Source organism: Hyla sarda, chromosome 1, assembly GCF_029499605.1.
Source record: "Hyla sarda isolate aHylSar1 chromosome 1, aHylSar1.hap1, whole genome shotgun sequence".
NCBI classification, from domain to species: Eukaryota; Metazoa; Chordata; class Amphibia; order Anura; family Hylidae; genus Hyla; species Hyla sarda.
The window spans coordinates 201,971,455-201,999,375 of record NC_079189.1 but is presented as its reverse complement, the minus strand read 5'-3'; the positions used below and the strand labels follow the sequence as shown (position 1 = coordinate 201,999,375).

General features: G+C 47.3%; 2 long non-coding RNA genes across 4 annotated transcripts; both read right to left on the bottom strand.

Annotated features, from left to right (window-relative positions):
• Positions 1–4,685: 4,685 nt before the first annotated feature.
• LOC130362601 (uncharacterized) lies at positions 4,686–15,278 on the bottom strand. 2 transcript variants are annotated; one of them, XR_008891489.1, is made up of 4 exons: positions 14,960–15,278; positions 14,777–14,872; positions 14,582–14,662; positions 4,686–5,165 (listed from the first exon to the last, which is right to left on the bottom strand). It is a non-coding gene; the product is annotated as an uncharacterized LOC130362601 (long non-coding RNA). The 2 variants fall into 2 exon arrangements; XR_008891486.1 differs by having other exon boundaries at positions 14,777–15,278.
• A 1,541-nt stretch (positions 15,279–16,819) lies between these two features.
• Positions 16,820–27,414, bottom strand: LOC130362599 (uncharacterized). 2 transcript variants are annotated; one of them, XR_008891483.1, is made up of 4 exons: positions 27,056–27,414; positions 26,873–26,968; positions 26,705–26,785; positions 16,820–17,299 (listed from the first exon to the last, which is right to left on the bottom strand). It is a non-coding gene; the product is annotated as an uncharacterized LOC130362599 (long non-coding RNA). The 2 variants fall into 2 exon arrangements; XR_008891482.1 differs by having other exon boundaries at positions 26,873–27,414.
• Positions 27,415–27,921: the final 507 nt, after the last annotated feature.

Below are 27,921 nucleotides of genomic sequence, written 5' to 3'. Positions count from 1 at the left end.
TTCTTGACCCTCTCCGATGACGTCAATACGCTGCTGCGCACGTCATCCAATAGGAATGGCGTACACAGCGGCGTAATGACGTCGCTACGCAGGCCCAGTAAGGCCTTGCGGAAGACAGAAGAGGACCGGAGAAGACAGAAGAGGACCGGAGAAGACAGCAGAGGACCGGAGAAGACAGCGGAGAGCCCAGCGGAGGCCGGGGTCACCATCGGGAGCGGCGGGGACACCATCTCGAGCGGCGGGGACAGCTGAGTACAGCTTCCTATACTTTACATTGCACGAATCCCTCAACATACGATGGATTCGACAAACGATGGCTCGTTTGGTCCGAATTACCATCGTATGTTGAGGGACCACTGTACTCAGCTTTTCCAGATTCCTGAAAAATCTACAGTTATCTACTCAGCTTTTAACAATTCCTGATAAACCTACAGCTAACTACATAACTGTAGGTTTTGCAGGAATAGGGGAAAAGCTGAGAGCACAGGTTTGTTTTCCAGGAATCGGGAAAAGCTGGGTACATTAGAGGATTAGGGTTTGTAAAGAAGTGTGGTACAGATCGTGCATGGTAAAGATCGTGCAGGAGAGCAGTTTTGGACACTTCTGTCATCCACATTTTGCATCCACAAACAGTGGAGCAGGACTGCGCACACCTTCGCTCCCATCAACCAATCAAAGTATCTTTGCTGGCAGCCAATCACAAACTGTCTGTGCTAGCAGGTCTGCCGAAGCTCTGCTGACTCAGCACTTTCATTTTCATCTGAGGTATGACAGACTTAAGGATGACAAAGGTTTTGAATGACGCCTGACAGAGGAGGGAGGAGGCGGGACGCAGTTTTGGCTGAAGGATGAGCGAGGTACAGCTTGACGGCTGATGCTGTCCTAAAATGGACATCGTACCCCCCCCCCCCCTGCGATCGCGTTGCAGGGGGGCGATCCACCCCGCTGGACCACCAGGGATGATTTAAATGTCCCTTTAGACGCCGCTGTCAACTTTGACAGCTGCGATCTAAAGGGTTAATAGCCAGCTGCGGCAATCGCCACATGCCGGCTATTAATGCCGGTCCCCAGCTACAGGAATCAGCTGGGGGCTGGCCAGTATGACATGGGCTCGAGTCGGGAGCCAGCCGGCTCGTCCTTAGACGACAACCGGTTAAACAACCACCTCTAAAAAACTGAAACATTGCGCTGGTTGATTAAAAAATAAATTAAAAAAAGCCTTTTTATCCAGGCTCCTAGATTCAAAACAAAATTTGTTAAAGGAGTACTCCGCTACTTTACTCCTAATCCCCTTTCCACAGGACAGGGGATAAGTGTCTGATCTCGAGGGGACCCTGCACAGCGCCTTGGCTCCCTTTGCACATGCAGCATGGTTATTTACAGCGCTCGTGTATCTCTGGCTCTTCAAAACACCTGTGGGGTGTTAAGGCTCACTATACCCCTTGTTGCATTCCGTGAGGGTGTAGTTTCCAAAATGGGGTCACATGTGGGTATTTATTTTTTTGCGTTTATGTCAGAACTGCTGTAAAATCAGCTACCCCTGTGCATATCACCAATTTAGGCCTCAAATGTACATGGCTCTTTCTCACTCCTGAGCCTTGTTTTGCGTCCGCAGAGCATTTTTCCGCCCACATATGGGGTATTGCGTTACAAATTTTGGTGGTCTTTTTTTTACTTTTACCGCTTGTAAAAATAAAAGTATGGGGCAACACCAGCATGTTAGTGTAAAATTTTTAATTTTTTTACACTAACAGGCTGGTGTACACCCCAACTTTTCCTTTTCATAAGAGGTAAAAGGAGAAAAAGCTATTTCTCCCGAGTACGGAGATACCCCATATGTGGCCCTAAACTGTTTCCTTGAAATACGACAGGGCTCCAAAGTGAGAGAGCGCCATGCGCATTTGAGGACTAAATTAGGGATTCCCAAACAGGGTGCCTCCAGCTGTTGCTAAACTCCCAGCATGCCTGGACAGTCAGTCCAGAAATGCTGGGAGTTGTTGTTTTGCAACAGCTGGAGGATCCATTTAGGAAACACTGCCTTACGATACGTTTTTCATTTTTATTGGTGGGGACAGTGTAAGGGGTGTATATGTAGTGTTTTACCCTTTATTATGTGTTAGTGTAGTGTAGTGCAGTGTTTTTAGGGTACATTCACACTGGCGGGGTTTATAGTGAATTTCCAGCTAGCAGTTTGCGCTGCGGCGGAAAATTTGCCGCAGCTCAAACTTGAAGCAGGAAACTCACTGTAAACCCGCCCGTGTGAATGTACCCTATACATTCATATGGGGGGGCAAACCTCTAGCTGTGGCAAAACTACAACTCACAGCATGCACTGACAGACTGTGCATGCTGGGAGTTGTACTTTTGCAACAGCTGAGGGCACACTGGTTGGAAAGCCTTCAGTTAGGTTCTGTTGCCTAACTCAGTATTTTCCAACCAGTGTGCTTCCAGCTGTTGCAAAACTACAACTCCCAGCATGTACTGATCGCCGAAGGGCATGCTGGGAGATGTAGTTATGCAACAGCTGGAGGTATGCAACTACAACTCCCAGCATGCCGAGACAGCTGTTTGCTCTTTGGGCATGCTGGGATTTGCAGTTTTGCAACATCCTGAGGGCTACAGTTTAGAGACCACTGCACAGTAATCTCCAAACTGTGGCCCTCCAGATGTTGCAAAACTGCAAATCCCAGCATGCCCAGACAGCAAACTGCTGTGTGGGCATGCTGGGAGTTGTAGTTTTACAAGATCTAGAGGGCCACAGTTTAGAGACCACTGCACAGTAATCTCCAAACTGTGGCCCTCCAGATGTTGCAAAACTACAAATCCCAGCATGCCCAAACAGCAAACAGCTGTCTGGGCATGCTGGTAGTTGTAGTTTTGCAACATCTGGAGGGCTACAGTTTAGAGACAACTGTATAGTGGTCTCAAATTGTAGTCCTCCAGATGTTGCTAGGCATCTACTCATCGGCTTCCGTATGATCCATGGAGCATGCCGCATGTCATCGCCGCCGAGGATCGCCGCCGGGCATTGCCGCCGAGGGTAAGTGACCTCCGGCGCCGGTCACCAACGGTTCCCCTGCTCTGCCCGGACAACAGTGGGTGGGCAGAGCGGGGGGAAGGAGGGGGGGGTTTGGGGAGGATGACCGAATGTTAACCCCCCGGCCCCCGATCTGCTATTGGTCGATCGCTTCTGATCGACCAATAGCAGGGATAGGAGGGTGGCACCCCTGCAACCTAACTCCTATCCCTTCAGGGGGACCGGGGGTGTCTTGGACACCCCCAATCCCCCTTATTTTTCGGGTCACCGGGTTAGCGGAGACCCATATGACCCGGAATTGCCGCAAATCGCCGACATGGGGGGGGGGGCTCTCAGGACCCCCCTGGGCATTGGCAAGGGATGCCTGCAGATAAATATCAGCAGTCATCCCGGTCCGGTCCTTGCCCGGCGCGGCGCGGGGGTGACGGAAATTCTCGAAGGCATTCAGGTACGCCCTTGTTCCTTGAGTACCAGTGAGCATGGGCGTACCCATACGCCCGTGGTCTTTAAGGGGTTAATCTTCTCCCTTTGTGCTGTGTGCTGAGCTCCTGTGTGTGAGGGAGAAATCTTCACCAATCAGAGCTCAGCTGGCAGAGGGAAGGGGCGGGGTTAGCTCTCGCCTCTCCATCTCTACATATCAAAGTCCAGGAGGCTTAGATAAATACCAGCCGTTGAATTGCTGGTATTTTTAGGGTGCGTTCACATGGAGAAAATGAAGAGTAATTCACGCTGAAAAATTTATGGGCGAAAATGTTTTTTTTCAAATCGCGGGAAATTCGCGCGCAATTTGCACGGAATTGCACGCAAAATTGCGCGTGGACATGAGGGAGAAAGAAGTGAAGGATTCTTTAGCCATTTCCGCGCAAATTGCACGCGAATTCCGTGCAAATTGCACACGAATCGCCCGCAAATTTCGCACGAAAACGATGTCGGGCGGAATTTTTTTTAATCATTGACTTCAATTGATTTCTGCTAGCGGATTCCGCATGAAGAATGAACATGTTCTTTCTTCAAGCGGAACGGAATTCAGCGTCGGAATTCTGCCAGCAGAATTTCCGCAGTGTGAACAGGACAGCAGAAATAACATTAAAGTCAATGGGCAGAGGAGATGTGCATTAGTTTGTAGCGGAGAATTCAAGAGGAATTACTCCGTGTGAACGCACCCTAATATTAAAAATACTGTCAGGGTGTCTAAAATACCAGCTGTGCTTGTAAAATAGCAGCCAGGTGGCAACCCTAAGTGTGTGACATGGTTGTAATAATTATTGGGGAGATTTATCAAAACCCGTGCAGGGTAAAAGTTGATCAGTTGCCCATAGCAACCAATCAGATTGCTTCTTTCATTCTCAACAAGGCAACTGGTCAACTTTTCCTCTCTACAGGTTTTGATTCCTGATGGTCTTCATATATAGGATGAGAATCTTCTGACACAGTGAGTAGCCAACCATTTCTGGGCATAAGACATCAGAACTTGCTGGGTGCCCTACGGTTGCCTGGACAACTGTACCCCCCAGCATCAGCCGCCTCTCACCTCATCACATGGTACAGATCGGGCAGGAGAGCAGTTTTAGACACTTCTGTCATCCACATTTTGCTAACACTATTTTTCACACACACAAATAAAATAAATGAGTCGAACAAGTCAAAGAACAGTTTAAACAAAGGGGAACTTTATTTATTATTTAGTAAAATGTTTGTGTAGGGATTTTATGTAACCTCCATCACTCACAAAGAGCGGACAGTAACTAACTCAGGACAGGAAAAACCTCCAGAGGGGAGGAAACCTGTAGGGAATCCATGGCTACTGTACTGCCCTTCCTCTGGGCATACTAAAGGAGGTTACCTCTAGAATTTGGGCCAATGTGTCCGTGTATGTGCTGCCCCACAGCCTGGAAGGTGTGCATCTAAGATAGGAAAAGAAAAGAGAGATTAGTTACATGTTTATTATAGAAATGCACATGGAACTGCACTAAAGACCAAAAAGATGTGATACTTACCAGTCACAGGCGGGTATGAATGTGTATTCCTAGGTTCCTACAGTTTAGGCCCCTCACTGATGACAAAGGTTATGACATCACATGTGTGACCTCACGGGAGTTCTATTTGAGTAGTGCTGCTTTCTGATTGGCTGAAAATCCAAAAAGCTTTTTAACATATCCTGCATGACTTATCTCAGGGATTTTTGGCAATTTTTTATAAAAATGGCTCACTCCCTGTGGGTACATTATATTTGTTTCTCCTAACCAGACACTCAGTATTTGTAATATCATTTGGTGACCCTAACAGCCTGGGCCCATAGGTTTCTTACACAGATCACTGCGGCTCTGGCGGGCTCAATGGGGGAGATTCATCAAGACCTGTCCAGAGAAAAAGTTGCAAAGTTGCCCATAGCCCATGAAAGGGCCTCTAAAAAATTAAAGAAGCAATCTGATTGGTTGTTATGGACAACTCAGCAACTTTTCCTCTGGACTGGTTTTGATAAATCTCTCCCAATGGGCAGCGCTGGCTGCTGGGACATCTGACGAGTGACGCCTCTGACGTTGTGGTACGGAGCGGAAGGATATTATTCATCAGACGTCCAGGCAGCCAGCGCTGCTTACTGATTTAAAGTGGTTGCGGCTCCTGCTGCCAGTTCAAGATCAGGCAGCATAGGCCGAGATTGACATACTGCATCAGTGACCCCCTGTGGCTGTCCAGCAGTTGCAAAACTACAACTCCCAGCATGCGCTGACAGCTTTAGGCTATCAGTGTCAGGGTATACTGGTAGTTGTGGTTTTGCAACAGCTGGACAGACATCTGTTAGAAGGGGGGGGGGGGGGAGATGAAGCAATGTGCGCTTTGAAAAAGGCCACACATAAGCTGTATTTGAAGGAAAACAGTCACCCGTTCACCCACACTAAACCCGAAACACCGGGTTATGGTGTGGGTGCTGGTCACGTGAGCGCTTGGGCCTACTGAGCGCTCACATGGCCAGCGCCCATGAATATTCAAGTCCTGGCCGCCTCCAGCGTGCAATTCAGTGCAGGAAGAAGCGGACCTTCAGAGGGACGCCGCGCCGGACTACAGGTACGCATATCGGTCAAAGAGCTTGCATTGGTCTCATGTTCACCTGCACTATAACTCTGTGTATCGGGTTTTGTGTGACTGAATGGGTAACAGTTTTCCTTTAATCCCAGTCTAAGCCTAGGAACCGACGCAATTTTTGTTTGCGTTTTTTTTTTAGCCAAAAATAAAAAATAAAAAAACACCACAAAAAGCTGCCCCCTCATTTCTTTTCTCCCAAGATGCCCTTGTGGTGTGCCACAGGGTGTAAAGGTGTGAGGTGTATGGGGCTTTATGTGGTGCAGCACGTCTGGCACTCGGGTGCTGCCCGAGGGCCCGGGCCTGAGGAAGGGGAGTCTATCGCTGCCAGCACATCTCCTATGCTGGGTGCGGGCCCTTTAAAAATGACTGCAGGGCTGGAGAGGCTTGGGGCTGCTGGGACAAGACGCACACACGCCTTCTCCAAGACCCTGACATCTTCCTGCCTCCGACCCTGTTATTACATTTCTGACACTGACTATGGCCTCCTCATGATTTATCAGCACAGCGGAGGGAGAGAACTGGCTGCGGAGTGAAGAGAGCGAGGACGGGGAAGGAGAAGGTGAGCTGTGGAGATGGGTGTAAGGGAGGGGTGGGAGTGAGGAGATCTGTGTGAGGAGACCGAGGAGGTGGGTGGAGGGGGAGATGTGTGTGAGCAGATAGGGGACGGGGTGGAGGGGATGAGGGACAGCATGGCTTGGAACATTCCTGGACAGTCCATTAACTCCTTGGGGACGGAGCCCATTATAACCCTAAGGACGGGAGCATTTTTTGCAATTCTGATCACTGTCACTTTAAGCATTAATAACTCTGGGATGCTTTTACTTTTCATTCTGATTCCGAGATTGTTTTTTCGTGACATATTCTACTTTATGTTAGTGGTAATTTTTGTCGATACTTGCATCATTTCTTGGTGAAAAATTCCAAAATTTGATGAAAAAATTGAAACTTTTGCATTTTTCTAACTTTGAAGCTCTCTGCTTGTAAGGAAAATAAACATTCTAAATAAATAATATTTTGATTCACATATACAATAAGTCTACTTTATGTTTGCATCATAAAGTTGACATGTTTTTACTTTTGGAAGACATCAGAGGGCTTAAAAGTTCAGAATTAATTTTCCAATTTTTCACAAAATTTTCAAAATCGGAATTTTTTAGGGGCCAGTTCAGTTTTGAAGTGGATTTGAAGGGCCTTCATATTAGAAATACCCCATAAATGACCCCATTATAAAAACTGCACCCCTCAAAGTATTCAAAATGACATTCAGTAAGTTTGTTAACCCTTTAGGTGTTTCACAGGAATAGCAGCAAAGTGAAGGAGAAAATTCAAAATCTTAATTTTTTACACTTGCATGTTCTTGTAGACCCAGTTTTTGAAATTTTACAAGTGGTAAAAGGAGAAAAAGCCCCCCAAAATTTGTAACCCAATTTCTCTCGAGTATGGAAATACCTCATATGTGTATGTCAAGTGTTCGGCGGGCGCAGTAGGGGGCTCAGAAGGGAAGGAGCGACAATGGGATTTTGGAGAGTGAGTTTTGCTGAAATGGTTTTTGGGGGCATGTCGCATTTAGGAAGCCCCTGTGGTGCCAGAACAGCAAAAAAACACATGGCATACCATTTTGGAAACAATACCCCTCAAGGCACATAACAAGGGGTCCGGTGAGCCTTAAAACACCACAGGTGTTTGACGACTTTTCGTTAAATTCGGATGTGTAAATGAAAAAAAAAAAATTTCACTAAAGTGCAGGTTTTTTCCCCAAATTTACCATTTCTACAAAGGGTAATGGGAGAAAAATCCCCCCAAAATTTGTAACGCAATTTCTCCCAAGTACGGAGATACCCCATATGTGGCCCTAAACTGTTGCCTTGAAATACGACAGGGCTCTGAAGTGAGAGAGCGCCATGCACATTTGAGGCCTAAATTAGGAATTTGCAGTAGGGGTGGACCCGGTTACAAGGATGGGGCTTGTCTCCACCAAAACCCTACAGCAGTGTCTCCCACAGGGTGCCTCCAGCTGTTGCAAGACTCCCAGCCTGCCAGGACAGTCTATGGCTGTCCGGCAACACTGGGAGTTGTGGTTATGCCACAGCTGGAGGCGCCGTTTAGGAAACACTGCCATATGAGACGTTTTTCATTTTTATTGGGGGGGGGGGGGGCGACGTGTAAGGGGGTGTATGTGTAGTGTTTTACTTTTTATTATTTGTTAGTGTAGTGTTTTTAGGGTACATTCACACAGGCAGGGGTTCACAGTAAGTTTCCTTGAAGGAAACCCACTGTAAACCCGCCCGTGTGAATGTACCCTGTACATTCACATGGGGGGGGGGGGGGGGGCGCCCCAAACCTTCAGCTGTGGCAAAATGACAACTCCCAGAATGCACTGACAGACCGTACATGCTGGGAGTTGTAGTCTTGCAACAGCTGTAGGCACATTGGTGGGGAACCACTGAGTTAGAAAACAGACTCTAGCTAAGTGATTCCAACCCATGTGCCTCCAGCTGTTGCAAGACTACAACTCCCAGCATGTACGGTCTGTCAGTGCACTCTGGGAGTTGTAGTTTTGCAACAGCTGGAGGCACACGGGTTGGAATCACTGAGTTAGGAAACAGACTCAGGCTCAGTGTTTCCCAACCAGTGTGCCTACAGCTGTTGCAAAACTACAATTCCCAGCATGCCCGTACAGTCAGGGATGCTGGGCGTGTAGTTCTTCAATATCTGGCCCTTCAGATGTTGCAGAACTACAACTCCCAGCATGCCAGGACAGTCTGCGCATGCTAGGAGTTGTAGTTATGCAACAACTGGGGAAGAACAGTGGCCTCCAAACTGTAGCCCTCCAGATGTTGCAAAACTACAACTCCAAGCATGCCCAGACTGTCCAGGCATGCTGGAAATTTTAGTTCTGCAACATCTGAAGGGCCAGATATTGCACAACTACACGCCCAGCATCCCTGACTGTCTGGGCATGCTGGGAGTTGTAGTTTTGCAACATCTGGAGGGCTACAGTTTGGAGACCACCATATAGTGGTCTCCAAACTGTGCCACTTCAGATGTTGCAAAACTACAACTCCTAGCATGCCCAGACAGTCAGTGCATGCTGGGAGTTGTAGTTTTGCAACATCTGGAGGACCACAGTTTAGAGATCACTACACAGTGGTCTCCAAACTGTGACCCTCCAGATGTTGCAAAACTACAACTCCCAGCATGCCCAGACAGCCTTTGGCTGTCTGGGCATGCTGGGAGTTGTAGTTTTGCAGCTTTTAGAAGGCCACAGTGAAGATCACTTATCGCGATCTTCACTGCAGCCTTCTCAGCCGCACTTTCCGGCCGCCGCTCTTCCTCCTGCCGTCGCTGCTCGGGGATGCCGCCGCCTCCGCCGCCGCATGTCCTGGTAAGCCGTGCCATGCCCTCCCCCTCGCCGCCCGTGTTCCCCCCGCTCTGTACCGACTTTGATCGGTGCGCAGAGCGGGGGAAAATGAACTGTAACCCCCCGCCCCCCTCCTGCCATTGGTGGTCAGCCTGACCGACCAATGGCAGGGATTAGGAGGGGGTGGCAACATTGCCACCTCGCTCCTATGCTTTAGGCTGGTCGGAGCTGTCTCTGACAGTTCCGATCAGTCATATTTTCCGGGAATTGACCTGTGATTTGCTGCTATCGCCGATATGGGGGGGGTCTCAGGACCCCCCTAGGCATTGCCACGGGATGCCTGCTGATAGATATCAGCAGGCATCCCGGTCCGATTACCGCCCGGCGAGCGGCAGTGATCGGAAATGCCGAGGGCGTATGGATACGCCCTCCGTCCTTAAGTGACGGGACACGAGGGCGTATGCATACGCCCTTCGTCACCAAGGAGTTAATATGGAGGATTCTTAACATTATCCAGTAAAGTGAAATTGTACATACAAATATATTGTACAGGACATTGTTGCTGCAATCCAGAGGACAGTGTAAGCTGAGATACTAGCTGGGGAAAAGTTCCTGAGGTGTAGCTGGGACCAGTGAATCCACATCTCTGTAGCTCATGGTTCTGTATTAGTACAAGGTTCTGAATAAGGACTTAGCAGAATAATCTTATGTTCTCACAGGCACTAGCACAGAGAAACATCATTTAATACATGGAGGCACAGTCTCTTAATAATAACAGGAGGTTACCTGTTAGGTAGTGGTGGGGGCGCAGAGATGTGTGTGTTAGAGAGTAGCTCCCGTCATCTATATATATTTTTTCTGTCCCTACCTATTGCTAATCTATGCCTAACCCCCCCCCCCCCTTCCACCGCCTTTTAAAATGTTTTTCCTACCTTCTTAAGTGTTATATTGCTGTCTCCAATCCTGCTCACTGAGGCCGAGCAGGAAGCCGACTTCGGCCCTTACCTCATCTATGCTGTGCTCCTGTGTTTTCCTAGCATGGTGCCTACAGCTGTTTCACAACCACAACTCTCAGCATGCCCTGACAGCTATTGACTGTGAGGGCATGCTGGGAGTTGTAGTTGTGAAACTGGAGGCAGAATCTTAGGAAAACACTCAGGGCAGGTATATATAGTTTAGCATATAATTTGGCCATAGAATCATCTGAACAACTCCAGACTGCGTCATTCAGGCAATATATGGGTTACTGATGCCGCTGTGGGGCCTGGGTCTTGGAATTTAAAATTTGCTCATAGGTAGTACCCTCTATCCAAAATCTTTGGTTTAAATTTCTTAATTCATCTTTTAATCTTAGGGATTGTGAAGGCCTAGTGCCTACTCATGCTGCTGCCAACTCCAAGCTGTGCCATTCATCCACTATATGGTCTCCTTATGATGCCAACACCTCCATGCTGTGTCATTCAGCCACTATATGGTCTCCTCATGCTGACAACATGTCCAGACTGTGTCATTCAGCCACTATATGGTCTCCTCACGCTGACAACATGTCCATGCTGTGTCATTCATCCACTATATGGTGTCCTCATGCTGCCAACATCTTCATGCTGTGTCATTCAGCCGCTATATGGTATCCTCATGCTGCCAACACCTCCATGCTGTGTCATTCAGCCACTATATGGTCTCCTCATGCTTCAGCCTCATCCAAGCTGTGTCATTCAGCCAGTATATGGTCTCCTCATGCTGCCAACACCTCCACACTGTGCCATTCAGCCACTATATGGTGTCCTCATGCTGCCAACACCTCAACACTGTGTCATTCAGTCACTATATGGTCTCCTGACCCTGATGCCACCACCAGGCTCTGTTATTGTGCTGCTGTGCGGCAGTGATTCTAAAAGTGAGACCGGTAATCTGAATGTTATTCTGAATAACAGTATTATTTCACTACCCCAGCACACTCCATATGCAATTTAGAACACAGCAAAGTGTTCTATATCCCTATAGAGGCTGTATGTAGGCTAGAAATAGCCTTTTTTAATATAGATTCGCCACGAAAAAATTCAGAACAAAACGAACGTTATCGGAAAATTCGGTGAATCGGCGGAATCATATTTTTGAAAAGTTCGCTCATCTCTAGTTGCCATCTCAGGACGAGCCAGCTCATCCTTAGACGACAACCGGTTAAACAACCACCTCTCTAAAACTGAAAAATTGCGCTGGTTGTTTAAATAAAAAAAAAAAAAAAAAGCCTTTTTATCCTGGCTCCTAGATTCAAAGCTAAATTTGTTAAAGGAGTACTCTGCTACTTTACTGTGGTGGCCACGGGTGAGGTCCGCAGCCACCGCTATGCTGGGGTTAGCTACTTGGTTCTTGGGGGGTTATGAACCCAGGGTCGGATGGTATTAACCCTTAATGTCACGTGATGCCACTGTAGTCTTGATATCTCGCGGGGTACTACAGGTCCGGGGAACTCCGTCTCCCCACAGGCTAGTAAGGAAAGAATTGACTCCACACTAGGTTGCAGTTTAACGGAGGCTTTACTAACTTGAAGATAGGTGGTACAATCTCCACAGCGCTCAACCAAAGTCTCCCAAAGGTTTAACAGACAGTCTTTAGAGGACCACACAGCTTGCAGTGCCTGGACTTGATATTGCATATATGCTTGGCTCTTACGGCCGAACTAGTAGTTTTAGCTCTGTGCTATATGAGGCTTGAGATTAAAGTCACTTACTGAAGGGTCGGTAGATTTGTGACTTTTTGCCGGAAGAAAATGAATTGTCCTTTAGGAATTCTCTGATCAAGGCTGAAGTAAAGGCTTGCTATTAGTTGGGGTTACTTCACGCTTTTCTTATCTCCCTCTTATCTTTGCTCTCACTCCTCTGCAGATTCTCTCTGCAACTCCGGAGCTTCACCTCCTCTGAACTTGCTCGGACCTCCACTATGTACTCTGAACTCCACACCCCTCTGAACTGAATGAACTGCTTTACTTATCTACTCCTCCACACCTACTCTACACAGGAAATGCCACCCCTTACAAGGGCAGGCTAAACTAAAGCCCATTGGCCAGGCAGCTGTGGATCATAGAGTTGTCTGTATCCCCTTTAGGATTTACAATAAAGTTACATACAAGTAATAACATAATATAACACCTTACACAAAAGTTTAGTCTAGCCCTCAGTCCTCCACTCTCACATACCCTGACTAAGCATGAGGTTGCTAGGTAACATACATACTTAAAGCTACAGACACCTAATAACTGATTGCTAAGTTATAACAGTGCAAATACACATTAGAAATGGTTGAGTCCCTGCAGGGGAGCCCCCAGGACACTGGAGGTCTCAATCTGACAGGGCCTAAAATACCTTGACACAATGTACCTGTACTGGGATACCACATTACTCCTTATCCCCTTTCCACAGGACAGGGGATAAGTGTCTGATCTCGAGGGGACCCTGCACAGCGCCCTGGCTCCCTTTGCACATGCAGCAGGGTTATTTACAGCGCTCGTGTATCTCTGGCTCTTCCATAGAGATGAATGTGCTAGGAGAGCGCCATGCAGGAAATCGTGATGGACACTGATGACAAAGGTACTTACCTTGTCCCCAGTGACTTAGCTATAGAGGTCGCAAGGGTCGCAATTGCGACCGGGCCTCACAACCAGGTACGCCCTTGGTCCTTAAGTACCAGTGAGCATCAAACTTTAACGAAAATTCATCAAAACACCTGTGGGGTGTTAAGGATCACTATACCCCTTGTTACATTCCGTGAGGGGTGTAGTTTCCAAAATAGGGTCACACGTGGGTATTTATTTTTTTGCGTTTATGTCAGAACCGCTGTAAAATCAGCCACCCCTGTGCATATCACCAATTTAGGCCTCAAATATACATGGTGCGCTCTCACTCCTGAGCCTTGTTATGGGTCCGCAGGGTATTTCCGTACTCTGGAGAAATTGCGTTACAAATTTTGGTGGTCTTTTTTTCCTTTTACCGCTTGTAAAAATAAAAGTATGAGGCAACACCAGCATGTTTGTGTAAAAATTTTAATTTTTTTACAGTAACAGGCTGGTGTAGAACCCAACTTTTCCTTTTCATAAGGGGTAAAAGGAGAAAAAGCTATTTCTCCCGAGTACGGAAATACCCCATGTGGCCCTAAACTATTTCCTTGAAATACGACAGGGCTCCAAAGTGAGAGAGCGCCATGAGCATTTGAGGACTAAATTAGGGATTGCATAGGGGTGGACATAGGGGTATTCTACGCCAGTGATTCCCAAACAGGGTGCCTCCAGCTGTTGCTAAACTCCCAGCATGGACACTCAGTCCAGAAATGCTGGGAGTTGTTGTTTTGCAACAGCTGGAGGCTCCATTTTGGAAACACTGCCTAAGGGTGCGTTCACACGGGCGTATTTGTCAGCGGATCCGCAGCTGCGGATCCGCTGACAAAGGACCCTAAAGTGCTGCCCTCTTTGTGCCTGCTCATAGCGGCAATCCGCCGCTACCAGCAGACACACTGCGATGTGCGAGTTACCCTGCAGTGTACTCACACACATCGCGGCCGCTCTCTGTGTCGCTCAGGGAGCCGGGGGAGCGGCCGCGATGTGCGGGATGTGCAGATACACTGCGACTCGCACTTCCCAGTGTGTCTGCTGGTAGCGGCGGATTGCCGCTATTAGCAGGCACAAAGAGGGCAGCACTTTAGGGGCCTTTGTCAGCGGATCCGCAGCTGCGGATCCGCTGACAAATACCCCCGTGTGAACGCACCCTTACGAAACGTTTTTCATTTTTATTGGTGGGGACAGTGTAAGGGGTGTATATGTAGTGTTTTACCCTTTATTATGTGTTAGTGTAGTGTAGTGCAGTGTTTTTAGGGTACATTCGCACTGGTGGAGCAAACCTCCAGCTGTTGTATAACTAAAACTCCCAGCATGCACTGACAGACTTTGCATGCTGGGAGTTGTACTTTTGCAACAGCTGGAGGCACACTGGTTGGAAAGCCTTCAGTTAGGTTCTGTTACCTAAATACAATATATATGTGTATATTTGTGTATATTACACATATATGTTACAGTACACGCTTTTGCTTGAAATTGTGCATACACCTACCTGGCTAAAAGAAGAAGATCAAACTGTAAGTGTGGTATAATTGTTTGCAGGGTTATTCTTTAAGTTGTTCTTTAGGGTGCACTGAAAAAATGTGGGATATATATACCGTATATATATATATATATATATATATATATTATTTATTAACCATATTGTGTATATATTAATAAATAAATGATACAGTACTGAATGCACCTGTAGGTATGCTTATTTATATGGGTTCCAGCGTGTTCCAGGAATTTAGCTGTATTAGTATATTATTGGTGGTGAAATCCTTGTTGGCTGGTGGCACTACAAGTCAAAGAATGTCCATTTAGATACGAGCAGATCTAACTGAGACGTACAGGATAGATGTCTAGTTCACTTATAAACATATACCTATGGATGTGCGCAGAATATTGGACTTATAGTGCAATCACTTTAAAGATTTAACTTGCGTTTTGCTTGCGTTTTTGTGTGATTGTTTTTCTTGGCGGTGATGCCCGCACTTCCGCTTGTTTTGAGATGTTGCGGAGAGGGCGTATCCTTTTACCGAAGATCCTAGTTGGGGATTGCGGGAGTACACCCCGGCCGGTGGCGTTCTCTACCGTGGTAGCCCCGGTTCGCGGTTTGCTGGAGACCGATGTCGTGACATCACTACGGTACAGGATTAGATCAAAGATACCTCAAACGCATTTCAGAAGCACGGCTTCCTTCGTCAGGGAGATGTTACCTAACTCAGTATTTTCCAACCAGTGTGCTTCCAGCTGTTGCAAAACTACAACTCCCAGCATGTACTGATTGCCGAAGGGAATGCTGGGAGTTATGCAACAGCTGGAGGTATGCAACTACAACTCCCAGCATGCCGAGACAGCTGTTTGCTCTTTGGGCATGCTGGGATTTGCAGTTTTGCAACATCTGGAGGGCTACAGTTTAGAGACAACTGCACAGTAATCTCCAAACTGTGGCCCTCCAGATGTTGCAAAACTGCAAATCCCAGCATGACCAGACAGCAAACTGCTGTGTGGGCATGCTGGGAGTTGTAGTTTTACAAAATCTAGAGGGCCACAGTTTAGAGACCACTGCACAGGGATCTCCAAACTGTAGCCCTCCTGCTGATGCAAAACTACAAATCCCAGCATGCCCAAACAGCAAACAGCTGTCTGGGCATGCTGGGAGTTGTAGTTTTGCAACATCTGGAGGGCTACAGATTAGAGACAACTGTATACTCACCGGCTTCCGTAGGATCCATGGAGCCTGCCGCATGTCATCGCCGCCGCCGAGGATCCACGCCGGGCATTGCCTCCGAGGGTAAGTAACCTCCGGTGCAGGTCACCAACGGATCCCCTGCTCTGCCCGGACAACAGTGAGTGGGTCTCAGGACCTCCCTGGGCATTGGCACGGGATGCCTGCAGATAAATATCAGCAGTCATCCCGGTCCGGTCCTTGCCCGGCGTGGCGAGCGGGGTTGACGGAAACTCCCACAGGCGTACAGGTACGCCCTTGGTCCTTAAGTACCAGGGAGCATGGGCATACCCATACGGCCGTGGTCTATAAGGGGTTAATCTTTTCCCTTTGTGCTGAGTGTGCTGAGCTCCTGTGTGTGAGGGAGAAGTCTTCACCAATCAGAGCTCAGCTGGCAGAGGGAAGGGGCGGGGTTAGCTCTCGCCTCTTTACCTCTACATATTACAGCCCAGGGGGCTTAGATAAATACCAGCCATTGAATTGCTGGTATTTTTATATTAAAAATACTGTCAGGGTGTCTAAAATACCAGCTGTGCTGGTAAAATAGCAGCCAGGTGGCAACCCTAAGTGTGTGACATGGTTGTAATAATTATTGGGGAGATTTATCAAAACCCGTGCAGGGTAAAAGTTGATCAGTTGCCCATAGCAACCAATCAGATTGCTTCTTTCATTCTCAACAAGACCTCTGAAAAATAGAAGTGATCTGATTGGTTGCTATGGGCAACTGGTCAACTTTTCCTCTCTACAGGTTTTGATTCCTGATGGTCTTCATATATAGGATGAGAATCTTCTGACACAGTGAGTAGCCGACCATTTCTGGGCATAAGACATCAGAACTTGCTGGGTGCCCTACGGTTGCCTGGACAACTGTACCCCCCAGCACCAGCCGCCTCTCCCCTCATCACATGGTACAGATCGGGCAGGAGAGCAGTTTTAGACACTTCTGTCATCCACATTTTGCTAACACTATTTTTCACACACAGAAATAAAATAAATGAGTCGAACAAGTCAAAGAACAGTTTAAACAAAGGGGAACTTTATTTATTATTTAGTAAAATGTTTGTGTAGGGATTTTATGTAACCTCCATCACTCACAAAGAGCGGACAGTAACTAACTCAGGACAGGAAAAACCTCCAGAGGGGAGGAAACCTGTAGGGAATCCATGGCTACTGTACTGCCCTTCCTCTGGGCATACTAAAGGAGGTTACCTCTAGAATTTGGGCCAATGTGTCCGTGTATGTGCTGCCCCACAGCCTGGAAGGTGTGCATCTAAGATAGGAAAAGAAAAGAGAGATTAGTTACATGTTTATTATAGAAATGCACATGGAACTGCACTAAAGACCAAAAAGATGTGATACTTACCAGTCACAGGCGGGTATGAATGTGTATTCCTAGGTTCCTACAGTTTAGGCCCCTCACTGATGACAAAGGTTATGACATCACATGTGTGACCTCACGGGAGTTCTATTTGAGTAGTGCTGCTTTCTGATTGGCTGAAAATCTTAAAAGCTTTTTAACATATTCTGCATGACTTATCTCAGGGATTTTTGGAATTTTTTATAAAAATGGCTCACTCCCTGTGGGTACATTATATTTGTTTCTCCTAACCAGACACTCAGTATTTGTAATATCATTTGGTGACCCTAACAGCCTGGGCCCATAGGTTTCATACACAGATCACTGCGGCTCTGGCGGGCTCAATGGGGGAGATTCATCAAGACCTGTCCAGAGAAAAAGTTGCAAAGTTGCCCATAGCCCATGAAAGGGCCTCTAAAAAATTAAAGAAGCAATCTGATTGGTTGTTATGGACAACTCAGCAACTTCTCCTATGGACTGGTTTTGATAAATCTCTCCCAATGGGCAGCGCTGGCTGCTGGGACATCTGACGAGTGACGCCTCTGACGTTGTGGTATGGAGCGGAAGGATATTATTCATCAGACGTCCCGGCAGCCAGCGCTGCTTACTGATTTAAAGTGGTTGTGGCTCCTGCTGCCAGTTCAAGATCAGGCAGCATAGGCCGAGATTGACATACTGCATCAGTGACCCCCTGTGGCTGTCCAGCAGTTGCAAAACTACCACTCCCAGCATGCGCTGACAGCTTTAGGCTGTCAGTGTCAGGGTATTCTGGGAGTTGTGGTTTTGCAACAGCTGGACAGACATCTGTTGGAAGGGGGGGGGGAAAGATGAAGCAATGTGGGCTTTGAAAAAGGCCACACATAAGCTGTATTTGAAGGAAAACAGTCACCCGTTCACCCACACTAAACCCGAAACACCGGGTTATGGTGTGGGTGCTGGTCACGTGAGCGCTTGTGCCTACTGAGCACTCACATGGCCAGCGCCCATGAATATTCAAGTCCAGCCGGCGGGCCGCCTCCAGCGTGCAATTCAGTGCAGGAAGAAGCGGACCTTCAGAGGGACGCCACGCTGGACTACAGGTACGCATATCGGTCAAAGAGCTTGCGTCGGTCTCATGTTCACCTGCACTGTAACTGTGTATCGGGTTTTGTGTGACTGAATGGGTAACAGTTTTCCTTTAATCCCAGTCTAAGCCTAAGAACAGACGAGATTTTTGTTTGAGGTTTTTTTTTAGCCAAAAAAAAAAAAAAACACCACAAAAAGCTGCCCCCTCATTTCTTTTCTCCCAAGATGCCCTTGTGGTGTGCCACAGGGTGTAAAGGTGTGAGGTGTATGGGGCTTTATGTGGTGCAGCACGTCTGGCCCTCGGGTGCTGCCCGAGGGCCCGGGCCTGAGGAAGGGGAGTCTGTCGCTGCCAGCACATCTCCTATGCCAGGTGCGGGCCCTTTAAAAAATGACTGCAGGGCTGGAGAGGCTTGAGGCTGCTGGGACAAGACGCACGCACGCCTTCTCCAAGACCCTGACGTCTTCCTGCCTCCGACCCTGTTATTACATTTCTGACACTGACTATGGCCTCCACATGATTTATCAGCACCGTGCAGGGAGAGAACTGGCTGCGGAGTGAAGAGAGCGAGGACGGGGAAGGAGAAGGTGAGCTGTGGAGATGGGTGTAAGGGAGGGGTGGGGGTGAGGAGATCTGTGTGAGGAGACCGAGGAGGTGGGTGGAGGGGGAGATGTGTGTGAGCAGATAGGGGACGGGGTGGAGGGGATGAGGGACAGCATGGCTTGGAACATTCCTGGACAGTCCATTAACTCCTTTGGGCTGGAGCCCATTATAACCCTAAGGACGGGAGCATTTTTTGCAATTCTGACCACTGTAACTTTAAGCATTAATAACTCTGGGATGCTTTTACTTATCATTCTGATTCCGAGACTGTTTATTCATGACATATTCTACTTTATGTTAGTGATAATTTTTTGTCGATACTTGCATCATTTCTTGGTGAAAAATTCCAAAATTTGATGAAAAAATTGAAAATTTTGCATTTTTCTAACATTGAAGCTCTCTGCTTGTAAGGAAAATAAACATTCTAAATAAATAATATATTGATTCACATATACAATAAGTCTACTTTATGTTTGCATCATAAAGTTGACATGTTTTTACTTTTGGAAAACATCAGAGGGCTTAAAAGTTCAGAAGCAATTTTCCAATTTTTCACAAAATTTTCTAAATCGGAATTTTTTAGGGGCCAGTTCAGTTTTGAAGTGGATTTGAAGGGCCTTCATATTAGAAATACCCCATAAATGACCCCATTATAAAAACTGCACCCCTCAAAGTATTCAAAATGACATTCAGTAAGTTTGTTAACCCTTTAGGTATTTCACAGGAATAGCAGCAAAGTGAAGGAGGAAATTCAAAATCTTAATTTTTTACACTCGCATGTTCTTGTAGACCCAGTTTTTGAAATTTTACAAGTGGTAAAAGGAGAAAAAGCCCCCAAAAATTTGTAACCCAATTTCTCTTGAGTATGGAAATACCTCATATGTGTATGTCAAGTGTTCGGCGGGCGCAGTAGGGGGCTCAGGAGGGAAAGAGCGACAATGGGATTTTGGAGAGTGAGTTTTGCTGAAATGGTTTTTGGGGGCATGTCGCATTTAGGAAGCCCCTGTGGTGCCAGAACAGCAAAAAAACACATGGCATACCATTTTGGAAACAATACCCCTCAAGGCACGTAACAAGGGGTCCGGTCAGCCTTAAAACACCACAGGTGTTTGACGACTTTTCGTTAAATTCGGATGTGTAAATTAAAAAAAAAAATTTTCACTAAAGTACAGGTTTTTTCCCCCAAATTTACCATTTCTACAAAGGGTAATGGGAGAAAAATCCCCCCAAAATTTGTAACGCAATTTCTCCCAAGTACGGAGATACCCCATATGTGACCCTAAACTGTTGCCTTGAAATACGACAGGGCTCTGAATTGAGAGAGCGCCATGCGCATTTGAGGCCTAAATTAGGAATTTGCAGTAGGGGTGGACCCGGTTACAAGGATGGGGCTTGTCTCCACCAAAACCCTACAGCAGTGTCTCCCACAGGGTGCCTCCAGCTGTTGCAAGACTCCCAGCCTGCCAGGACAGTCTATGGCTGTCCGGCAACACTGGGAGTTGTGGTTCTGCCACAGCTGGAGGCGCCGTTTAGGAAACACTGCCGTATGAGACGTTTTTCATTTTTATTGGGGGGGGGGGGGGCGACGTGTAAGGGGGTGTATGTGTAGTGTTTTACTTTTTATTATTTGTTAGTGTAGTGTTTTTAGGGTACATTCACACAGGCAGGGGTTCACAGTAAGTTTCCTTGAAGGAAACCCACTGTAAACCCGCCGTGTGAATGTACCCTGTACATTCACATGGGGGGGGGGGGCGCCCCAAACCTTCAGCTGTGGCAAAATGACAACTCCCAGAATGCACTGACAGACCGTACATGCTGGGAGTTGTAGTCTTGCAACAGCTGTAGGCACATTGGTGGGGAACCACTGAGATAGAAAACAGACTCTAGCTAAGTGATTCCAACCCAAGTGCCTCCAGCTGTTGCAAGACTACAACTCCCAGCATGTACGGTCTGTCAGTGCACTCTGGGAGTTGTAGTTTTGCAACAGCTGGAGGCACACGGGTTGGAATCACTGAGTTAGGAAACAGACTCAGGCTCAGTGTTTCCCAACCAGTGTGCCTACAGCTGTTGCAAAACTACAATTCCCAGCATGCCCGTACAGTCAGGGATGCTGGGCGTGTAGTTCTTCAATATCTGGCCCTTCAGATGTTGCAGAACTACAACTCCCAGCATGCCAGGACAGTCTGGGTATGCTAGGAGTTGTAGTTATGCAACAACTGGGGAAGAACAGTGGCCTCCAAACTGTAGCCCTCCAGATGTTGCAAAACTACAACTCCAAGCATGCCCAGACTGTCCAGGCATGCTGGAAATTTTAGTTCTGCAACATCTGAAGGACCAGATATTACACAACTACACGCCCAGCATCCCTGACTGTCTGGGCATGCTGGGAGTTGTAGTTTTGCAACATCTGGAGGGCTACAGTTTGGAGACCACCATATAGTGGTCTCCAAACTGTGCCACTTCAGATGTTGCAAAACTACAACTCCTAGCATGCCCAGACAGTCAGTGCATGCTGGGAGTTGTAGTTTTGCAACATCTGGAGGACCACAGTTTAGAGATCACTACACAGTGGTCTCCAAACTGTGACCCTCCAGATGTTACAAAACTACAACTCCCAGCATGCCCAGACAGCCTTTGGCTGTGTGGGCATGCTGGGAGTTGTAGTTTTGCAGCTTTTAGAAGGCCACAGTGAAGATCACTTATCGCGATATTCACTTCAGCCTTCTCAGCCGCACTTTCCGGCCGCCGCTCTTCCTCCTGCCGTCGCTGCTCCAGGATGCCGCAGCCTCCGCCTCAGCAGGTCCTGGTAAGCCAGGCCATGTCCTCCCCCTCGCCGCCCGTGTTCCCCCCGCTCTGTACCGACTTCGATCGGTGCGCAGAGCGGGGGAAAATGAACTGTAACCCCCCGCCCCCCTCCTGCCATTGGGGGTCAGCCTGACCGACCAATGGCAGGGATTAGGAGGGGGTGGCAACCTCGCTCCTATGCTTTAGGCTGGTCGGAGCTGTCTCTGACAGTTCCGATCAGTCATATTTTCCGGGAATTGACCTGTGATTTGCTGCGATCGCCAATATGGGGGGGTCTCAGGACCCCCCTAGGCATTGCCACGGGATGCCTGCTGATAGATATCAGCAGGCATCCCGGTCCGATCACCGCCCGGCGAGCGACAGTGATCGGAAATGCCGAGGGCGTATGGATAAGCCCTCCGTCCTTAAGTGACGGGACACGAGGGCGTATGCATACGCCCTTCGTCACCAAGGAGTTAATATGGAGGATTCTTAACATTATCCAGTAAAGTGAAATTGTAAATACATATATATTGTACAGGACATTGTTGCTGTAATCCAGAGGACAGTGTAAACTGAGATACTAGCTGGGGAAAAGTTCCTGAGGTGTAGCTGGGACCAGTGAATCCACATCTCTGTAGCTCATGGTTCTGTATTAGTACAAGGTTCTGCATAAGGACTTAGCAGAAGAATCTTATGTTCTCACAGGCGCTAGCACAGAGAGACATCATTTAATACATGGAGGCACAGTCTCTTAATAATAACAGGAGGTTACCTGTTAGGTAGTGGTGGGGGCGCAGAGATGTGTGTGTTAGAGAGTAGCTCCCGTCATCTATATATTTTTTTTCTGTCCCTACCTATTGCTAATCTATGCCTAACCCCCCCCCCCCCCCACCGCCTTTTAAAATGTTTTTCCTACCTTCTAAAGTGTTATATTGCTGTCTCCAATCCTGCTCACTGAGGCCGAGCAGGAAGCCGACTTCGGCCCTTACCTCATCTATGCTGTGCTCCTGTGTTTTCCTAGCATGGTGCCTACAGCTGTTTCACAACCACAACTCTCAGCATGCCCTGACAGCTATTGACTGTGAGGGCATGTTGGGAGTTGTAGTTGTGAAACTGGAGGCAGAATCTTAGGAAAACACTCAGGGCAGGTATATATAGTTTAGCATATAATTTGGCCATATAATCATCTGAACAACTCCAGACTGCGTCATTCAGGCAATATATGGGTTACTGATGCCGCTGTGGGGCCTGGGTCTTGGAATTTAAAATTTGCTCATAGGTAGTACCCGTTATCCAAAATCTTTGGTTTAAATTTCTTAATTCATCTTTTAATCTTAGGGATTGTGAAGGCCTAGTGCCTACTCATGCTGCTGGCAACTCCAAGCTGTGCCATTCATCCACTATATGGTCTCCTTATGATGCCAACACCTCCATGCTGTGTCATTCAGCCACTATATGGTCTCCTCATGCTGCCAACACCTCCATGCTGTGTCATTCAGCCACTATATGGTGTCCTCATGCTGCCAACATGTCCATGCTGTGTCATTCAGCCACTATATGGTCTCCTCATGCTGACAACATGTCCAGACTGTGTCATTCAGCCACTATATGGTCTCCTCACGCTGACAACATGTCCATGCTGTGTCATTCAGCCACTATATGGTGTCCTCATGCTGCCAACATCTTCATGCTGTGTCATTTAGCCACTATATGGTGTCCTCATGCTGCCAACACCTCCACACTGTGCCATTCAGCCACTATATGGTGTCCTCATGCTGCCAACACCTCAACACTGTGTCATTCAGTCACTAAATGGTCTCCTGACACTGATGCCACCACCAGGCTCTGTCATTGTGCTGCTGTGTGGCAGTGATTCTAAAAGTGAGACCGGTAATCTGCATGTTATTCTGAATAACAGTATTATTTCACTACCCCAGCACACTCCATATGCAATTTAGAACACAGCAAAGTGTTCTATATCCCTATAGAGGCTGTATGTAGGCTAGAAATAGCCTTTTTTAATATAGATTCGCCACGAAAAAATTCAGAACAAAACGAACTTTATCGGAAAATTCGGTGAATTGGCGGAATCATATTTTTGAAAAGTTCGCTCATCTCTAGTTGCCATCTCAGGACGAGCCGGCTCATCCTTAGACGACAACCGGTTAAACAACCACCTCTCTAAAACTGAAAAATTGCGCTGGTTGTTTAAATTAAAAAAAAAAAAAAAAAAAAAAGCCTTTTTATCCTGGCTCCTAGATTCAAAGCTAAATTTGTTAAAGGAGTACTCTGCTACTTTACTGTGGTGGCCACGGTTGAGGTCCGCAGCCACCGCTATGCTGGGGTTAGCTACTTGGTTCTTGGGGGGTTATGAACCCAGGGTCGGATGGTATTAACCCTTAATGTCACGTGACGCCACTGTAGTCTTGATATCTCCCGGGGTACTACAGGTCCGGGGAACTCCATCTCCCCACAGGCTAGTAAGGAAAGAATTGACTCCACACTAGGTTGCAGTTTAACGGAGGCTTTACTAACTTGAAGATAGGTGGTACAATCTCCACAGCGCTCAACCAAAGTCTCCCAAAGGTTTAACAGACAGTCTTTAGAGGACCACACAGCTTGCAGTGCCTGGACTTGATATGGCATATATGCTTGGCTCTTACGGCCGAACTAGTAGTTTTAGGTCTGCGCCATATTAGGCTTGAGATTAAAATCACTTACTGAAGGGTCGGTAGATTTGTGACTTTTTGCCGGAAGAAAATGAATTGTCCTTTAGGAATTCTCTGATCAAGGCTGAAGTAAAGGCTTGCTATTAGTTGGGGTTACTTCATGCTTTTCTTATCTCCCTCTTGTCTTTGCTCTCACTCCTCTGCAGATTCTCTCTGCAACTCCGGAGCTTCACCTCCTCTGAACTTGCTCGGACCTCCACTATGTACTCTGAACTCCCCACCACTCTGAACTGAATGAACTGCTTTACTCATCTACTCCTCCACACCTACTCTGCACAGGAAATGCCACCCCTTACAAGGGCAGGCTAAACTAAAGCCCATTGGCCAGGCAGCTGTGGATTATAGAGTTGTCTGTATCCCCTTTAGGATTTACAATAAAGTTACATACAAGTAATGACATAATATAACACCTTACACAAAAGTTTAGTCTAGCCCTCAGTCCTCCACTCTCACATACCCTGACTAAGCATGAGGTTGCTAGGTAACATACTTAAAGCTACAGACACCTAATAACTGATTGCTAAGTTATAACAGTGCAAATACACATTAGAAATGGTTGAGTCCCTGCAGGGGAGCCCCCAGGACACTGGAGGTCTCAATCTGACAGGGCCTAAAATACCTTGACACAATGTACCTGTACTGGGACACCACATTACTCCTTATCCCCTTTCCACAGGAAAGGGGATAAGTGTCTGATCTCGAGGGGACCCTGCACAGCGCCCTGGCTCCCTTTGCACATGCAGCAGGGTTATTTACAGCGCTCGTGTATCTCTGGCTCTTCCATAGAGATGAATGTGCTAGGAGAGCGCCATGCAGGAAATCGTGATGGACACTGATGACAAAGGTACTTACCTTGTCCCCAGTGGCTTAGCTATAGAGGTTGCAAGGGTCACAATTGCGACCGGGCCTCACAACCAGGTACGCCCTTGGTCCTTAAGTACCAGTGAGCATCAAACTTTAACGAAAATTCATCAAAACACCTGTGGGGTGTTAAGGCTCACTATACCCCTTGTTACATTCCGTGAGGGGTGTAGTTTCCAAAATAGGGTCACACGTGGGTATTTATTTTTTTGCGTTTATGTCAGAACCGCTGTAAAATCAGCCACCCCTGTGCATATCACCAATTTAGGCCTCAAATATACATGGTGCGCTCTCACTCCTGAGCCTTGTTATGGGTCCGCAGGGTATTTCCGTACTCTGGAGAAATTGCGTTACAAATTTTGGTGGTCTTTTTTTCCTTTTACCGCTTGTAAAAATAAAAGTATGAGGCAACACCAGCATGTTTGTGTAAAAATTTTAATTTTTTTACACTAACAGGCTGGTGTAGAACCCAACTTTTCCTTTTCATAAGGGGTAAAAGGAGAAAAAGCAATTTCTCCCGAGTACGGAAATACCCCATGTGGCCCTAAACTATTTCCTTGAAATACGACAGGGCTCCAAAGTGAGAGAGCGCCATGAGCATTTGAGGACTAAATTAGGGATTGCATAGGGGTGGACATAGGGGTATTCTACGCCAGTGATTCCCAAACAGGGTGCCTCCAGCTGTTGCTAAACTCCCAGCATGCCTGGACACTCAGTCCAGAAATGCTGGGAGTTGTTGTTTTGCAACAGCTGGAGGCTCCATTTTGGAAACACTGCCTAAGGGTGCGTTCACACGGGCGTATTTGTCAGCGGATCCGCAGCTGCGGATCCGCTGACAAAGGACCCTAAAGTGCTGCCCTCTTTGTGCCTGCTCATAGCGGCAATCCGCCGCTACCAGCAGACACACTGCGATGTGCGAGTTACCCTGCAGTGTACTCACACACATCGCGGCCGCTCTCTGTGTCGCTCAGGGAGCCGGGGGAGCGGCCTCGATGTGCGGGATGTGCAGATACACTGCGACTTGCACTTCCCAGTGTGTCTGCTGGTAGCGGCGGATTGCCGCTATTAGCAGGCACAAAGAGGGCAGCACTTTAGGGGCCTTTGTCAGCGGATCCGCAGCTGCGGATCCGCTGACAAATACCCCCGTGTGAACGCACCCTTATGAAACGTTTTTCATTTTTATTGGTGGGGACAGTGTAAGGGGTGTATATGTAGTGTTTTACCCTTTATTATGTGTTAGTGTAGTGTAGTGCAATGTTTTTAGGGTACATTCGCACTGGTGGAGCAAACCTCCAGCTGTTGTATAACTAAAACTCCCAGCATGCACTGACAGACTTTGCATGCTGGGAGTTGTACTTTTGCAACAGCTGGAGGCACACTGGTTGGAAAGCCTTCAGTTAGGTTCTGTTACCTAAATACAATATATATGTGTATATTTGTGTATATTACACATATATGTTACAGTACGCGCTTATGCTTGAAATTGTGGATACACCTACCTGGCTAAAAGAAGAAGATCAAACTGTAAGTGTGGTATAATTGTTTGCAGGGTTATTCTTTAAGTTGTTCTTTAGGGTGCACTGAAAAAATGTGGGATATATATATATATATATTATTAACCGTATTGTGTATATATTAATAAATAAATGATACAGTACTGAATGCACCTGTAGGTATGCTTATTTATATGGGTTCCAGCGTGTTCCAGGAATTTAGCTGTATTAGTATATTATTGGTGGTGAAATCCTTGTTGGCTGGTGGCACTACAAGTCAAAGAATGTCCATTTAGATACGAGCAGATCTAACTGAGACGTACAGGATAGATGTCTAGTTCACTTATAAACATATACCTATGGATGTGCGCAGAATATTGGACTTATAGTGCAATCACTTTAAAGATTTAACTTGCGTTTTGCTTGCGTTTTTGTGTGATTGTTTTTCTTGGCGGTGATGCCCGCACTTCCGCTTGTTTTGAGATGTTGCGGAGAGTGCGTATCCTTTTACCGAAGATCCTAGTTGGGGATTGCGGGAGTACACCCCGGCCGGTGGCGTTCTCTACCGTGGTAGCCCCGGTTCACGGTTTGCTGGAGACCGATGTCGTGACATCACTACGGTACAGGATTAGATCAAAGATACCTCAAACACATTTCAGAAGCACGGCTTCCTTCGTCAGGGAGATGTTACCTAACTCAGTATTTTCCAACCAGTGTGCTTCCAGCTGTTGCAAAACTACAACTCCCAGCATGTACTGATTGCCGAAGGGAATGCTGGGAGTTATGCAACAGCTGGAGGTATGCAACTACAACTCCCAGCATGCCGAGACAGCTGTTTGCTCTTTGGGCATGCTGGGATTTGCAGTTTTGCAACATCTGGAGGGCTACAGTTTAGAGACAACTGCACAGTAATCTCCAAACTGTGGCCCTCCAGATGTTGCAAAACTGCAAATCCCAGCATGACCAGACAGCAAACTGCTGTGTGGGCATGCTGGGAGTTGTAGTTTTACAAGATCTAGAGGGCCACAGTTTAGAGACCACTGCACAGGGATCTCCAAACTGTAGCCCTCCTGCTGATGCAAAACTACAAATCCCAGCATGCCCAAACAGCAAACAGCTGTCTGGGCATGCTGGGAGTTGTAGTTTTGCAACATCTGGAGGGCTACAGATTAGAGACAACTGTATACTCACCGGCTTCCGTAGGATCCATGGAGCCTGCCGCA